This window comes from Canis lupus, chromosome 9 (assembly GCF_048164855.1).
Source record: "Canis lupus baileyi chromosome 9, mCanLup2.hap1, whole genome shotgun sequence".
Classification (NCBI taxonomy): Eukaryota; Metazoa; Chordata; class Mammalia; order Carnivora; family Canidae; genus Canis; species Canis lupus.
Genome location: NC_132846.1, coordinates 30,506,063 through 30,522,670, shown reverse-complemented (window position 1 = coordinate 30,522,670; position 16,608 = coordinate 30,506,063). Strand labels below are relative to the sequence as shown.

Below are 16,608 nucleotides of genomic sequence, written 5' to 3'. Positions count from 1 at the left end.
TACCAATTATAAATATTTATACACCCAACATGGGAATACCCAAATACATAAAATTGTTAATAGCAAACATAAAATAAATAGCAAACATAAAAAAAAACTGTTAATAGCAAACATAAAAAAAAAATACAATAATAGTAGGGGACTTTAACACGCACTTACATCAACGGGCAGATCATCCAAATAGAAAATCAACAAGGAAACAGTGGCTTTGAATGACACACTGGACCAATGGATTTAACAGACATATCCAGAGGATTCCATCCTAAAACAGCAGAAAAAAAAAACATAATAAGCCACAAAAGAAGCCTCAACAAATTAAAAAAAAGTCAAAGTCATACCATGCATCTTTTCTGACCAAAAACTATAAAACCAGAAACCAACCACAAGGGAAAAAAACCTGGAAAGACTACAAATACATGTAGGTTAAATAACATGCTACTAAACAATGAATGGATCAACCACAAAATCAAAGGGGAAGTAAAAAATTACATGGAAACCAAAGAAAAATACAACAGTCCAAAATCTTAGGGATACAGCAAAAATGGTTCTAAGAGGGAAGTTTATAGCAATAGAGGCCTACCTCAAGAAGCAAGAAAAATCTCACATAAACAACCTAAACTTACACCTAAATGAACTAGAAAAAGAACAAGCACAACTCAAACCCAGGCAAAAGGAAGGAAACAAAAGATTACAGCAGAAATAAGTGATATAGAAACTAAAAAAATAATAGAACAGATTAATAAAACCAGGAGTTAGTTCTTTGAAAGGGTCACCAAAATTGATAAACCTCTACTTAGATTCAGCAAAAAAAGAGAGAGAGTGGAGCACCTGGGTGGTTCAGTCAGTTAAGCATCCAACTCTTGGTTATGATCTTTGGGTCATGGGGCTACATTGGGCTCTGCACTTAGCATGGAATCCACTTGTCCCTCTTCTCCTCCTCCCCCCATTCATGTGCTCTTGCTCTCTCTCTCAGGTAAATAAATAAATAAAATCTTTTTTAAAAAAGAGAGAGAGAGAGAGAAAGCACTCAAACAGAATCAGAAACAAAAGAGAAAAAATAACAAGCAGCATCACAGAAATACAAACAATTATAGGAGAATATTACAAAAAATCATATGCCAACAAAATGGACAACCAAGAAAAAATGAGCAAATTCCTAGAAATATATAACCTCCCAAAACAGATCAGGAAGAAACAGAAAATTTGAAAAGACTGATTACCCCCAATGAAATTGAATCAGTAACCAAAAAATGCCCAACAAGTTACACAGGTGAATTCTATCAAACATTTGAAGAAGAGTTGAAATTTATTTTTCTCCAACTTTTCCAAAAAACAGAAAAGGAAGGAAAACTTCCAAATTCATTCTATGAGGCCAGGATTACCCCAATCCAAAAACCAGATAAAGGCACACCAAAAAAAAAAAAAAAAAAAAAAAGAGAGAGAGAGAGAAAGAGAGAGAGAGAGAGAGAGAGAGAGAGAGAATTATAGGCTGATATTGATACCACTGATGAACATAGATGCAAAAATCCTCGACAAAATACTGGCAAAACAAATTCAACAATACACTTAGAAACTCATTCACCATATTCAATTGGGATTAATTCCTGGGATGCAAGAGTGGTTCAATATTTGCAAATCAATAATGTGATATATTACATCAATAAGGCAAAGGATAAAAACCATATGATCATTTCAAAAGATGCAGAAAAAGCTTCTGACAAAGTACAACATCATTCATGATTAAAAACCCTCAACAAAGTAGGTTTAGAGGGAACATACCTCAACACAATAAAGCCCATATATGAAAAATCCAGAGCTAATATCATTCTCAATGGGGAAAAACTGAGAGCTCTTCCACTAAGGTCAGGAACAAGACAAGGATGTTCACTCTCCCCACTTTTATTCAACATAATACTGGAAATCCTACTACAGCGATCAGACCACAAAAAGAAATAAAAGGCATCTGAATTGGTAAGGAAAAAGTAAGGCTTTCATTATTTGCAAATGACATGATATTCTATACAGAAAACCCAAGACTCCACCAAAAACCTGCTAAAATTGGTAAGTGAATTCAGTAAAGTGGCAAGATAAAAAAAAAACAAAGTACAGATATCTGTTACTCTTCTACACACCAATAATGGAGCAGCAGAAAGAGAAATTAAGGAATCAATCCCATTTACAATTGCACCGAAAATAATAAAATACCTAGGAATAAACCTAATCAAACGGTAAAAGACCTGTGCTCTGAAAACTATAAAACACTGATGAAATAAACTGAAGTTTGACACAAAGATGTTCCATGCTTATGGATCTGAAGAACAAATATTATTAAAATGTCCACAGTACCCTAAGAAATCTACACATTTAATGCAATCCTGTCAAAATACTAACATTTTTCACAGAACTAGAACAAACAATCCTAAAATGTGTATGGAACCACAAAAGACCCAAATAGCCAAAGCAATCTTGAAAAAGAAAAACAAAACTAGAGGTATCACATTCCAGACTTCAAAGTTATATTACAAAGCTACAGTAATCAAAACAATATGGCACTGCACTAAACAGACACATAGATCAATAGGACAGAACAGAAAGCCCAAAAATAAACCCACATTTATATGGTCAACTAATCTTCAACAAAGGAGGCAAGAATATGCAATGGGAAAAAGATAGTCTCTTCAACAAATGGTGCTGGGAAATCTGGACAGCAACATGCAAAAGAATGAAACTGGATCACTTTCCTACACCATACATGAAAATAAACTCAAAGTGGATTAAGGGCCTAAATGTGAGACCTAAAATCATAAGTATCCTAGAAGAGCACACGGGCAATTTTTCTGACATCAGTTGTAGTAACTATATTTTATTTTCAATTTTGAAATTTGTAAATTTTTAAAAAGATTTTATTTATTTATTCATGAGAGACACACAGAGAGAAACAAAGACCTAGGCAGCAGGAGAAGCAGGCTCCCTGCAGGAACCCCAATGGGGACTTGATCCCAGGACCCTGGAATCATGACCTGAGCCAAAGGCATAAGCTCAACCACTAAGCCACCCAGGCATCCCAGTATTAACTATGTTTTAGATATGTCTCCTGAGGAAAGGGAAATAAAAGCAAAAATAAACCATTGGGACTACATCAAAATAAAAAGCTTCTGCACAGCAAAGAAAACAACCAACAAAACTAAAAGGCAACCTACTGAATGGGAGAAGATATCTACAAATGACATATCTGATAAAGGGTTAGTATTCAAATATATAAAGAACTGATAGAATTCCACACCAAAACAAAAGATAAAAAATATATAATCCAGAATAAAAATGTGTAGAAGAACAGACATTTTTCCAAGGAAGACATCCAGATGGCCAACAGGTATATGAAAAGATGCTCAACATCACTCATCATCAGGGAAGATGCAAATCAAAACTACAATGAGATATAACCTCACACATGTCAGAATGGCTAAAATAAAAAACACAGGAAACAGATGTTGGCAAGGATGTAGAGAAAAAGGAACCCTCTTGCACTGTTGGTGGGAATATAAACTGGTGCAGCCACTCTGGAAAACAGTATGGAGGTTCCTTAAAAATTAAAAATGGAAACTACCCCACAATCCAGTAATCACGCTACTTTGAGTATTTACCCAAAGCATACAAAAATACTAATTCAAAGGAATACATGCACCCCTATATTTATTGCAGTATTATTTACAACAGCCAAATTATGGTAGCAGCCTAAGTGTCCACTGATTGATGAATGGATAAAGAACATGTGAATGGAAAAAGTATACGAATAGTATACTTATCTTTTATTAATTTTTAATTCCAACATAGTTAATACACAGTGTTATATTCTTAGTTTCAGGTATGCAATAGAGTGATCCAACAATTCTATACATTACTTAGTGCTCTTTATGATAAGTGTACTTTTTAATCTCCATCACCTATTTCACCTATTTCACTCATCCCTGACCCACCTCCCCTCTGATAACCATCAGTTTGTTCTCTATAGTTAAGAGCCTGTTTCTTGGTCTCTCATTCTTTTTTCCCCCTATGCTCATTCCCCTATTTTTTGTTTCTTAAATTCCACATGTGAGTAAATTATGCGGTATTTGTATTTCTCTGAGTGACTTATTTTACTTAGAATTGTACTCTTTAGCTCTATTCATTTCGTTGCAAATGGCAAGATTTCATTATTTTTTATGGCTGAATAATATTCCATTATATATGTGTGTGTGTATACACATGTGTGTGTATATATATATATATACACACACACACCCCTATCTTTTTTATCTATTCATCATTCAATGGACACTTGGGCATGTTTCATAATTTGGCTATTGTAGATGATGCTACTATAAATATCGATGATGCTACTATGAATCCCTTTGATTTAGTATTTTTGTATCCTGTGGGTAAATACCTAGTAGCACAATTGCTGGATCACAGGGTAGTTCTATTTTCAACTTTTTGAGGAACCCCCATACTGTTTTCCAGAGTGGCTGCAACAATTTGCATTCCTACCAACAGTGCAAGAGAGTTCCCCTTTTTCCACATCCTCACCAACAGCCTGTTGATTCTTATGTTGTTGATTTTTGCTATTCTACAGGTGTGAGGTTTTGCATGTAGTGCTGCGCTGTAACTGCCTCTCATCAGATCATGAGAACCAATTCTTAAATATTTAGAAATTTTGCAATCCTATTGCTAAACAGTTGGTAGATTGAACTCAGCCATTTTTTAGGAGTATTTACACTATAGAAATTGACAAACAGTACAAATCAGGGGTTTATTTAATCATTCTGGTATACCCAAATGATGCTGGTGTGCTATATTTTTCTAGTTTAAAAGTTTCCCCTAGGGGCAGCCCCGGGTGGCTCAGCGGTTTAGTGCTGCCTTTGGCCCAGGGCATGATCCTGGAGACCCGGGATCCAGTCCCACGCCAGGGTCCCTGATGGAGCCTGCTTCTCCCTCTGCCTGTGTCTCTGCCTCTCTCTCTCTCTCTCTCTTTTTCTGTCTCTCATGAATAAATAAATAAAATCTTTAAAAACAATAAAAAATAAAAAGTTCCCCCCTAGACAGCAAACTGACCTACAGGTTAAATCTGGCCTGTCACATGTTTTTGTGAATAAGGTTTTATTAGAATCCACCCATTGGGGATCCCTAGGTGGCTCAATGGTTTAGCGCCTGCCTTCGGGCCAGGGCCAGGGCGTGATCCTGGAGACCTGGGATCGGGTCCCACATCGGGCTCCCTGCATGGAGCCTGCTTCTCCCTCTGCCTCTCTCTCTCTCTCTCTCTGTGTGTGTGTCTGTCATGAATAAATAAATAAAATATTTAAAAAAAGAACCCACCCATTTGTCCATTTGTTTACATACTGTCAATGACTGTTCTTATGCTATAACAGCAGAGTTGAGTGGTCATGACAGAGATCAGAGCCTAAAATATTTACTATCTGGCTCTTCACTGAAAAAGATATGGTAAACAAAAACTATGTTGAGCAAGGGTAACAGACATGCCAAATGATAATAAATTATAGTTTGAACAGAATTCATCAGAAACTTCCATCTTGGAAAAGTGCTTTTTCCATATTCTTCTACACACAAAGCCTAAAATCTTATAGCCATTTGTTTTTTTAATACTCTAAGATATCTAGCAACAGTATACATTTGGTAGATAACCTCTTTTTGTTAAAAGGGTAAACAATTATATTTATGCATAAATATTTTGGAGAAGATGCACAAAGCTCTTGTAACATTAGTTGCCCCTGAAAAGAGGAACTGGGTAACTTATGGGCAGGGAAAAAATAGTTTTCACTTTATATCCTTTTCTATTTCTTGAATCTTAAACCATGTGTTTATATGGCCTACTTAAAAAATAAATAACATGTTTAAAAAGTATTGGCTAAGAAGAGATTTAGGAATCTCAATCCTTTCTTCTAAGAGGCACCCTGGTGTAATAGAAAGAGCATTGTTTTGAGATTTAAAAAAGAAAAAAAAAGAAGATATGGTTCCAAAACCTGGTCTGCTACTTATTAGTTTTGTGATGTTGGCTGAGTTCCTTAAATTAGCTGAATTTCAGCTTGGACATTAATAAAATCAGTATAACAAAAGCTACTTTGTGAGGATTAGACATTATATAAAACTGCCTTGTACTTACTAAATGGTAGCTATTATTCTTTGGATTTCAATTATCCCTGCTATCCATTACCATCAATTATGTTTTGGATGTTGATTAAAGGGAGCCTGAGGTATGAGGTGTAGAAGAGTCTTAATTTACAGATATCAACTAACGACCTGTGGGGGAAAAGCAATCAGTCATTTAAAAATTGTATTCAAAAAGGGTGTTGCCTGTGTTCTCCTCTAGGATTTTGATGGAATCTTTTCTCACATTTAGATCTTTCATCCTTTTTGAACTCAGCCACAGTAACTTCTTGCAAGATACATCCACGAAGGCAAAAGAAACAAAAGCAAAGATGAACTATTGGGACTTCATCAAGATAAGAAGCTTTTGCACAGCAAAGGATACAGTCAACAAAACTAAAAGACAACCTACAGAATGGGAGAAGATATTTGCAAATGATGTATCAGATAAAGGGCTAGTTTCCAATATCTATAAAGAACTTATTAAACTCAACACCAAAGAAACAAACAATCCAATCATGAAATGGGCAAAAGACATGAAGAGAAATCTCACAGAGGAAGACATAGACATGGCCAAGATGCACATGAGAAAATGCTCTGCATCACTTACCATCAGGGAAATACAAATCAAACCACAATGAGATACCACCTCACACCAGTGAGAATGGGGAAAATTAACAAGGCAGGAAACCACAAATGTTGGAGAGGATGCGGAGAAAAGGGAACCCTCTTACACTGTTGGTGGGAATGTGAACTGGTGCAGCCACTCTGGAAAACTGTGTGGAGGTTCCTCAAAGAGTTAAAAATAGACCTGCCCAAAAAAAAAAAAAAATAGACCTGCCCTACGACCCAGCAATTGCACTGTTGGGGATTTACCCCAGATACAGATGCAATGAAATGCCGGGACACCTGCACCCCGATGTTTATAGCAGCAATGGCCACGATAGCCAAACTGTGGAAGGAGCCTCGGTGTCCAACGAAAGATGAATGGATAAAGACGATGTGGTTTATGTATACAATGGAATATTACTCAGCCATTAGAAATGACAAATACCCACCATTTGCTTCAACATGGATGGAACTGGAGGGTATTATGCTGAGTGAAGTAAGTCAATCAGAGAAGGACAAACATTATATGGTCTCATTCATTTGGGGAATATAAATAATAGTGAAAGGGAATATAAGGGAAGGGAGAAGAAATGTGTGGGAAATATCAGAAAGGGAGACATAACATAAAGACTCCTAACTCTGGGAAACGAACTAGGGGTGGTGGAAGGGGAGGAGGGCGGGGGGTGGGGGTGAATGGGTGACGGGCACTGAGGGGGGCACTTGACAGGATGAGCACTGGGTGTTATTCTGTATGTTGGCAAATTGAACAATAAAAAATAAATTTATTTTAAAAAAATTGTATTCAGGTGCTTTTTGGGTCTTCGAGTGCAAAAGTCCAAGGGGTTTTCAAGGCTTCGTAAGAACTATCCCAAGAGATCAAGCAATCAATGGCATTTAATAATGGCCCAAAATCCACAATGCATTTTCATACTGGTTCTCTCTCCTCTGCTTTGCTTCTCCTTTTCTGCCCTTGTATCTTGGAACTGCTTGCCCTAATAAAGTAACAGCTCATGAGTCTTTTGCCTCAGCTTATGTATACTTCTGGGGGAAGCTCAAGCTAAGACCCGGGACAACCTAATTCTTTTCCTTTTTTATTTTATTATTTTTTAAGATTTTATTCATTTATTCATGAGAGACACAGAGGGAGAGGCAGAGACATAGGCAGAGGGAGAAGCAGGCTCCATGCAGGGAGCCCATTGTGGGACTCCATCCTGGGACTCCGGGATCAAGCCCTGAATCAAAGGCAGTTAGATGCTCAACCGCTGAGCCACCCAGATGTCCCTCTTCTCCTTTTTTTAAAAAAGATTTTATTTACTTAACTTGACAGAGAGAGAGAGAGCACAAGCAGGTGGAGCAGAAGGCAGAGGGAGAGGGAGAAATAGGCTCCCTGCTGAGCAGAAAGCCTGATACAGAGGCTCAATCCCAGGATACAGAGATTATGACCTAAACTGAAGGTGGATGCCTAACAACCCAGGTGCCCTGGGCCTGCCTAATTCTACTGAAGAGAGTCTGGGACTTTGTAGCAGATACTGTTGGTGCCCTACTTTCACGCCTTAATATTACAGGGCCTGCTTTCTTGACTGCCAGTATTTGCATCTCTTGTTCTGTTGGAGGGCTTATCTTTATCACCCTCAATCAATATATTCTCCCATTGTATGAGATCTCTTTTACTTTCTTGATGGCATAGTTTTCTCTACAAGTTTTTAATTTTGATGAAGTGCAATTTTTCAAATTTATTTTATCACTTGTCTTTTAGGGATTGTATCTCAGAGACCACTGCCTAACCCAAATTCACTAAGATTTACTACTATGTGTTCTTCTAGTGTTGTTGTTGTTGTTGTTGTTTTTAAGATTTTATTTATCTATTCATGAGAGACATAGAGAGAGAGAGAGGCAGAGACATAGGCAAAGGGAGAAGCAGGCTCCATGCAGGGAGCCTGATATGGGACTCGATCCCGGAACTCCAGGATCACTCCCTGGGCCAAAGGCAGACTCTACTCAACTGCTGAGCCACCCAGGTGTTCCCTTCTAGTGGTTTTATAGCTTTTTTACACTTAGGTCTATGATCCATTTTTAGTCAACTTTTGTGTAGGGTTCCAGTAAGAGTCTAATTTCATTCTTTCACATGTGGATATTCAGTTGTCCCAGAACCATTTGTTGAAGACATTATTTTTTTCTCCATTGAATTATCTTGGCACCCTTGTGGGAAATCAATTGGCCTTAAAGGAAGGGTTTATATATAGATTTTCCATTTTATTCCATTGACCTATAGATCTATCTTCATGCCATGACCATAGTGTCTTGATACTGTAGTTTTGCAATAGGTTTCAAATTGGGAAGTATGAGTCCTCCAACTTTGGACTTCAAGACTTTTGGCTGTCATCTTTGCTTCCTGATTTATACTTTCTAGATCTTCTTTAAGAAATCCTTTTGGACTTCAAAGCCAGAAAATATTTTTCTGTAATAGTTTTCAAGAAGTTTTATCCTTTGTCCTTCTCATTCCAGTCATTGATTTATTTGGACTTTATTCTAGTGCATGGTAGGAAGGAGGGGTTTAAATGTCATGTTTTTCAATTGTTTCAATGCTTTTTTTTAAGTCTGCTTTTTCTTTCACTGATCTACAATAAAAGCCTGTCACAAATCAATTTTCCACATAAGTGTGGTTCTGTTTAGGTATCCAGTTCTATTCTATTCGTCATTTTTTTCTATCCCTGAACCAGCAACACAGTGCCTTAATTATTATACCTTTTATTTTTAGATATTACAAGGTTTTTTTGTTTGTCACTATTAGATGTCTGAATTTTAAATCAGTTTTTTAGACTGGTGGTTCATATCCATCAGCTTATTCAACTTTAGTACCAGTCTCATCCCCAGCAGCTTTTCCAGAACTACTACCCTCACCATGAAGCTCCATGAGCTTTTCCAATTCACACTTGGGCTTCTTCATCATTTTTACTTTTCTAACAAAGACATCATGGAGTGGATAAATAGATTGGCAAGCCTTTTCTTTGTCTTTTTCCATATGCTGCTTGAAATTGATTTAGTGATTAATTCAAGTCATTTGTCTACACCTCTTGGGTCATGATTTCCGTCATCTTTTTCCAAATTTAGCAGATCTGTTGGTGCTGAACCTAAGAGGTCTTCTAAATCTGACTGTTGTGATTTTTAGTAAAACCAACACAAAATAGGTAAAGCAAATAACCAACAGTAGTCTTGACAACAACATGAGCTTCAATTAGGGTCTGCCATTTTTTGACCACGGAGCACATTTATGACAGTTTAAGATTAGTCAGGCAGTTTTTGTCCTGAACATCCTCAGTAGCAGCTTGGATTTTCTAAATGCAACATCATCATTCTACCTGCAGAAAAGCTTAGTTCAAAAACACTACCCTCAAGGCCATTAGATGCAAGTTTGGATCCTTGAGTTCTTATAGCTAGTATATTTAGAATATTTCTAATACTGAACATAGCTGGTGCTTTCACATCATACCAATCTTTCTTAGAAAATGGATCGACCCTTTCTTTTTTACTCCCTTCTGGCCATCTTTTGTAAGGTTCTTGCTTTTTCCAACCACCATGATGCTGTTCAGGGAGCCAAAAGGCTTAGTTATGATAGCTTTTTAATAAGGTAACCTGTAAGGCAAATCTTTCCACCTTGTTCTTCTTCATAAGTATATTTATGGCTCTTACATATAAATTACATAGTTTGACAATTTACACGTACACAAACACACACTTATTTCATTTGGATTTTGGCTGGAATTGCATTGAATTTACAAATCATTTTGGGAAAAAATTATTTTTAAAAATATTGAGTCCTATAATCAAGAAGTATGATCATTTACTTAGATTGGGCTGTACAGTGTTGTAGAGTTCCAGGGTTGTCTTTCTCACCCAAAGATTCACTTAGATCTTTTCTCCTTTATGCTACCTTCTTCTTTCTGAGATTAATGAGAATGCTTTCAATATATCAAATTAAGAATAATGTTAGCTTTCTGAGATTAATGAGAATGCTTTCAATATATCAAATTAAGAATAATGTTAGCTGCTGTATTTGGCCTGTAACCTTTATCTGGTTAGAATGGCCCTTTTTATTTATTAAGAGGTTTTAAAATTCAAATTGTTGAATTTAATCAAACACAGTTTATTTTTAATATTAAACGAAACCTGGATTTGTGAGATAAACTCATCCTGGTAATGATGTATTATCTCCTTTGCATACTGTCAGGTTCCATTTTCTAACTGAACTTATTTAGGATTTTCACTAAGGTCATGACAGGTCATCTATTGTCTGAGGTTATACTGATAGCAAGGTTATACTAGCTTTATTTTTTTTACTTCTTATTTTTTTTAAGACTTTATTTATTCATGAGAGAGAGAGAGAGAGAGAGGCAGAGACACAGGTGGAGGGAGAAGAAGGCTCCATGCAGGTAGCCCAAAGTGGGACCCGATCCTGAGTCTCCAGGATCACGCCCTGGACTGAAGGCAGCGCTAAACCGCTGAGCCACCCGGGCTGCCTTTATTTTTAAAAAGTTAGAAGTTGACTTTTTTTTTTTAATTATTTCTTTATTCATTAATGGGAGACACACAAAGAGAGAGAGAGAGAGACAGACAGAGAGATAGAGAGAGAGAGAGGCGCACAGACACAGGCAGAGCGATAAGCAGGCTCCATTCCCGGGAGCCCGACGCGGGACTCGATCCCACGCCTCCAAGATCACACCCTGGGCGGAAGGTGGCGCCAAACCGCTGAGCCACTGGGGCTGCCCAGATCTTTTTCTATTCACTTGTATAATTTGTATACTACTGGAATTGTAAGGTCATTCACTGATAGAACTCTGGGTTTGAAGCTTGCTTTGCACAAAGATTTTATTTTCTTTATTTTTTTATCTTTTAAATAAAGATTATTTATTCATGAGAGACACAGAGAAGAGGCAGAGACATAGGCAGAGGGAAAGCAGGCTCCTCACAAGGAGCTCAATGCGAGACTTGATCTCAGAATACCAGGATCATGCCCTGAGCCAAAGGCAGGCGCTAAACCACTGAGCCACCCAGGTATCTCTGCATAAAGTTTTTTTTTAAATTTTTATTTATTTATGATAGTCACAGAGAGAGAGAGAGAGAGGCAGAGACACAGGCAGAGGGAGAAGCAGGCTCCATGCACCGGGAACCCGACGTGGGATTCGATCCCAGGTCTCCAGGATCGGGCCCTGGGCCAAAGGCAGGCACCAAACCGCTGCGCCACCCAGGGATCCCCAACAAAGATTTTAATTTACTAACCATTTATATTATGCTTAATGAATGGTTTAAATTTACTAACCATTTATATCATGGTTACTACATTAGTAGTTATGGAACTACTATTCAGATATTCAATTTATTTTTGAGATAGGAAGAACTTCTGCAGGAAATCATATTTTCTAAAACTATCAATTTTAATCTAATTTTAAAAAACTTTAGCATAAATTTATCTTTTGAATGTTGGAAGAGTTTCTAAGCCCCCCTTCTCACTTCTACTATTGTTTATTTGTGCATTCTTTTTTTTTAACCAACCTTGCTAGAAGTTTGCTTTTAGTATCCTTTTACTTGAGCCTTGTACAATTTTGTTTATTATGTAATTTTCTTCTCTTATTGTTTCCTTCTGTTTTGTTCATTCTGCTGTTTCTTTTCTTAAGTTTTATGCTTTCAGCATTCATTTTTAGCCATTCTTCACTATTAGGAGCATTTACCACAGTAAGTTTCCCTCTAAGCTCTGTTTAGCAGTTTTTCAGTTACAGAACTTCCATTTCACTTTGTTTTTCTAGTTTCCATTTTTCTGTTGAGCTTCCCCATCTGTTCAGTCACACCTCTAAGGGAAACTCCATCTTTTTCTTTAAATTCTTGAACATATTTATAATAACTGCTTTAAAGTACATATCTATTTAGTCCAACATCCACGATCATCTTTGTTTCTACTATTTTTTCTCTTAATGGTCATATTTCCCTTCTTCTTGAGTTACTTGTCTAGTAATTTCTCCCTTGTGTAGAACAATTTTAGCTGCTACACTGTGAAGAACTGTATTATATTTATTTAAAGTATGTTGAGTTTTGCTCTGGTAGGCTGTTCATTACAGTGTTCACCTTGATCCTATTCTGGTTTTGTCATACTCCTAGGGCATGTGATAAGCTCTCTCTAGTGTGAATGGATTGAAATTCCACATTCTTCCAGCACTGACATTTGTGTTAAGTTCTCAGTCACTACTGGTAGGTCTCACCTGGGCTCACTTTACACATATGCAAACACTTAGCCATACTCCTAATGATAACCTTCCCACAGATCTTTGAGATTCCCTCCTTCACAGCTCAACCATCTAAGGTATACTGATCCACAAATTGCAGCCATCTCAGCAGCCTTGATCCCAGGACCCTGGGATCATGACCTAAGCTGAAGACAGATGCTTAACCGACTGAGCCACCGCAGGTGCCCCAAGTTTCAGGTTTTAATATTATAGTAATGCTACAGAAAGAATTAAGTCTGAGTTCTAATACTGACGGTACCACTTAATATCTGGCTTTTTTTGTTTGTTTTTAGAGTTTTCAATGTTCAGAATCTCAATTTCCTTATCTACACAGTACAGATAAACACAGAATAAGCCTTCATTTAAATTTTTTCCTTCTCTTTGTAATTTTATTAGAGTTCTTTCAACACGGTTTTTCAAAAGTATTCCACTTCAAAAAATATATATTCTGCAATTTTTGGGTAGAATATTTTATATATGCCCATTGAAACAAGCATATTAGTTTGTTTTGCTCAAATTTTCTATAATCTTGTCAATCTTGCTTTTTTGTGTGCTTGATGTATCACTGAGAAATAGGTGTTGAAATCTCTTATTATGATTGTAGGATTTGTCTCTTAACTCCTTGTTCCTGGTGATTTGCTCCTTTTATCCTATCTAGTGATCCTCTTTAGTCATGCTTTTTGCTTTAAAATCTTACATTTTCTGGTATTCATAGATTTATACTAGCTTTGTTTTGCTTAGTATTTACCTGATATATATTTTATGCTCCTTTATTTTCAATGTTTCTATATTCTTATTTATTTATTTATTTTTATTTTTTTATATATTCTTATTTTTAACTCTATATTTTGCAAAGATTAAAAAACCATTTGTAGACATTCAGTTCAATCCTGTTTCATTACTATGAAACAGGTGTCCCCTAGCAACATGTGGTAATAATAGCTTGTGATAAAATACACTTCATCCTTCATAATAGTTTTCTCCTTTTTTGTTCCATTGTGGAAATTGATACAACACAGGGAAGATGGGTAGCTCCAGGGAAGGAAGTTATTGAGTTATTAGAAAAATAAAGTATAAGAAATGAAGAAAATTCAAGCTATGGGAGTGATCTTCAGATAAAATTAGATCTTACATGAGAGATCTAAGGATAAAAGAAAAGTTAAGGTTTTACAATCTATAACAAAGAGGAGAAAAAGCAAAAGAAAAAAAAAAAAAGAGGGCTTCAAACTGTTCAATTTAAAGCTGGAACCAGGGATCCCTGGGTGGCGCAGCGGTTTGGCGCCTGCCTTTGGCCCAGGGCGCGATCCTGGAGACCCGGGATCGAATCCCACGTCGGGCTCCCGGTGCATGGAGCCTGCTTCTCCCTCTGCCTGTGTCTCTGCGCCTTTCTCTCTCTCTCTCTGTGACTATCATAAATAAATAAAAATTAAAAAAAAAATAAAATAAAATAAAGCTGGAACCAAGACAACACTTAAGATCTGACCTAAAAAGATCTGAAATACCCAAGAATAGGAAGGTAAAAGACCACTGAAAGGTTTAAATATCAGGGCGCCTGAGTGATTGATTCAGTCAGTTAAGCATCTGCCTTCAGGTCATGGTCCTGGGGTCCTGGGATTGAGCCCCCTGCGTCAGGCTCCCTGCTCAGCAGAGAGCCTGCTTCTCTCTATCCCTCTACTCCTCCCCCTGCTTGTGCTCTCTCTTGTACACTCTATCTCAAAGAAGGACAGGACAAGGACAGGACAGGGAAAGGGAAAGGGAAAGGGAAAGGGAAAAGGAAAAGGAAAAGGAAAAGGAAAGGGTATAAATGTCACCCAGAATTTAAAAAGCAAGACTTAGGGATCAAGTTATAAGCATGATTTTGATATGAACCTGCATTTGCAGGGTGCCTAGGTGGCCCAGTTGGTTAAGCGTCTGCCTTTGGTTCAGGTCATGATCCTGGGGTCCTGGGATTGAGCCCCCAGCATTGAGCCTGCTTCTCCCACTCCCTCTACCTCTGCTTGTGCTCTCTGTCAAATAAATAAATAAAATATTTTTAAAAAAGAATCTGAGGGATCCCTGGGTTTAGTGCTTGCCTTTGGCCCAGGGCATGATCCTGGAGTCCTGGGATCAAGTCTCACATCAGGCTCCCTCCATGGAGCCTGCTTCTCCCTCTGCCTGTGTCTCTGCCTCTCTCTCTCTCTCTCTCTCTCTCTCTCTCTCTTTCTCTCTGTGTCTATCATGAATAAATAAAATCTTTTAAAAAAAATCTGTACTTTCATATCTATGTGTAATCTAAACCCTGAGATTTTTATATTCAAAATGGCTGATTGTGTATGCTATGTGCTGGTCAACTATGATTCATGATTCTCCTTCCTGAACTTTATCTTCCTCCAGTATTCCTTATTTAAATAAATAGCATCCACCCATTTCCGTAAGCCAGAAATCTGGAAGTCATCCTTGATTCATCTTTCCCTCACAATCAAATCCTATTGATTCTGTCTCTTAAATATCTCTTGAATCAGTTCACTTTTTCCTCCTCCTCTTTGCCAACCCTGTCATTCACTTCCTTCAATTGTCTCCTGTTTCCCTACATCTATGACTTGGGCACCATTCTGCTCAGAGTGCCTAGAATGATCTTTTAAAAATGCAAGTGATTATGTCACTTCCTGCTTAAACATATAAAACAAGAAACAAACAAAAAATTTCAATGGTTTTCCATTTCTCTCAGAATTAAGACCAATCCCTTAATAAGGTGTCTGAGATCTGGATTTTGTCTCTCTAAACTGTAACCATGTTGGCTTTCCTTTCAGTATCTCAAAATCCATCAGCGCTATTCCCTCTGCTTAAATCACTTTCCTTACACTCTTCGCTTAGCCAACTCCTCATTTTTCTTGTTAATAGCTTTGATATATCTAAAATCTATTCCGATTCCCAATATACATTACCTAGTCCCCTGTTGAAAGTTCCGATTAGCATTCTGTACATTTGCATCAACTGAGTACATTTGTAAATACTTGTATAAAGTTGGTCTCCCTTGCTCTTTATACATGAGGACTGGAACTGTCTTATCCCTCTTTGTATCTCCAGTCCCTAGCTGGAATGACCTCAACTGGTGAATGACCAACTTACTAAAAAAAATGAATGAATAAATGATAATTGAGCAAAGAATTTATGATAGGGCAGAGCAGTGTAAAAACCTGCTGTCTGCAGGTCAAAATTTAAGGAAATTCTCCCTTCAGAGGAGGATTAGCAATGAAAATGGGGAACACTCTATTCAAGGGCACCATGAATGGTTCAATTATTATTTATTCTTCCTTTTGCTCAAGTTTTTGCTGAGAAGAACGAGGCTCACAAATTTGGTATACCCAAAACATACCAGTAAAGTGCAGAAGGAAGAAAGTCTGTATCTCCATTTTTTTCAGATGAGGAAATTGAGATTCAGAGATCAAAATTTCTATTTACAGTCTCAGAGTAGTTTGGTGACCTGTGACTTATCATTTTCTATGTTTGATGCTGAGGTATGAACACTATATTCCAAAACTGTTTTTATGATTTGGATAGTCTGATACCGAAAATGTAATCATTCCGAACCCTAAAAATATTT

The 16,608-nt window shown here is 37.1% G+C and overlaps 1 protein-coding gene across 1 annotated transcript in view; it reads right to left on the bottom strand.

Annotated features, from left to right (window-relative positions):
* LOC140640672 (uncharacterized) overlaps positions 1-16,608 on the bottom strand; it is a 38,803-nt gene continuing 22,195 nt past the window's right edge. Inside the window, exon 3 of the mRNA XM_072840252.1 lies at positions 1-262. The gene's annotated coding sequence lies outside the window, so the exon portion shown is untranslated. The remainder of the gene's footprint in view (positions 263-16,608) is intronic.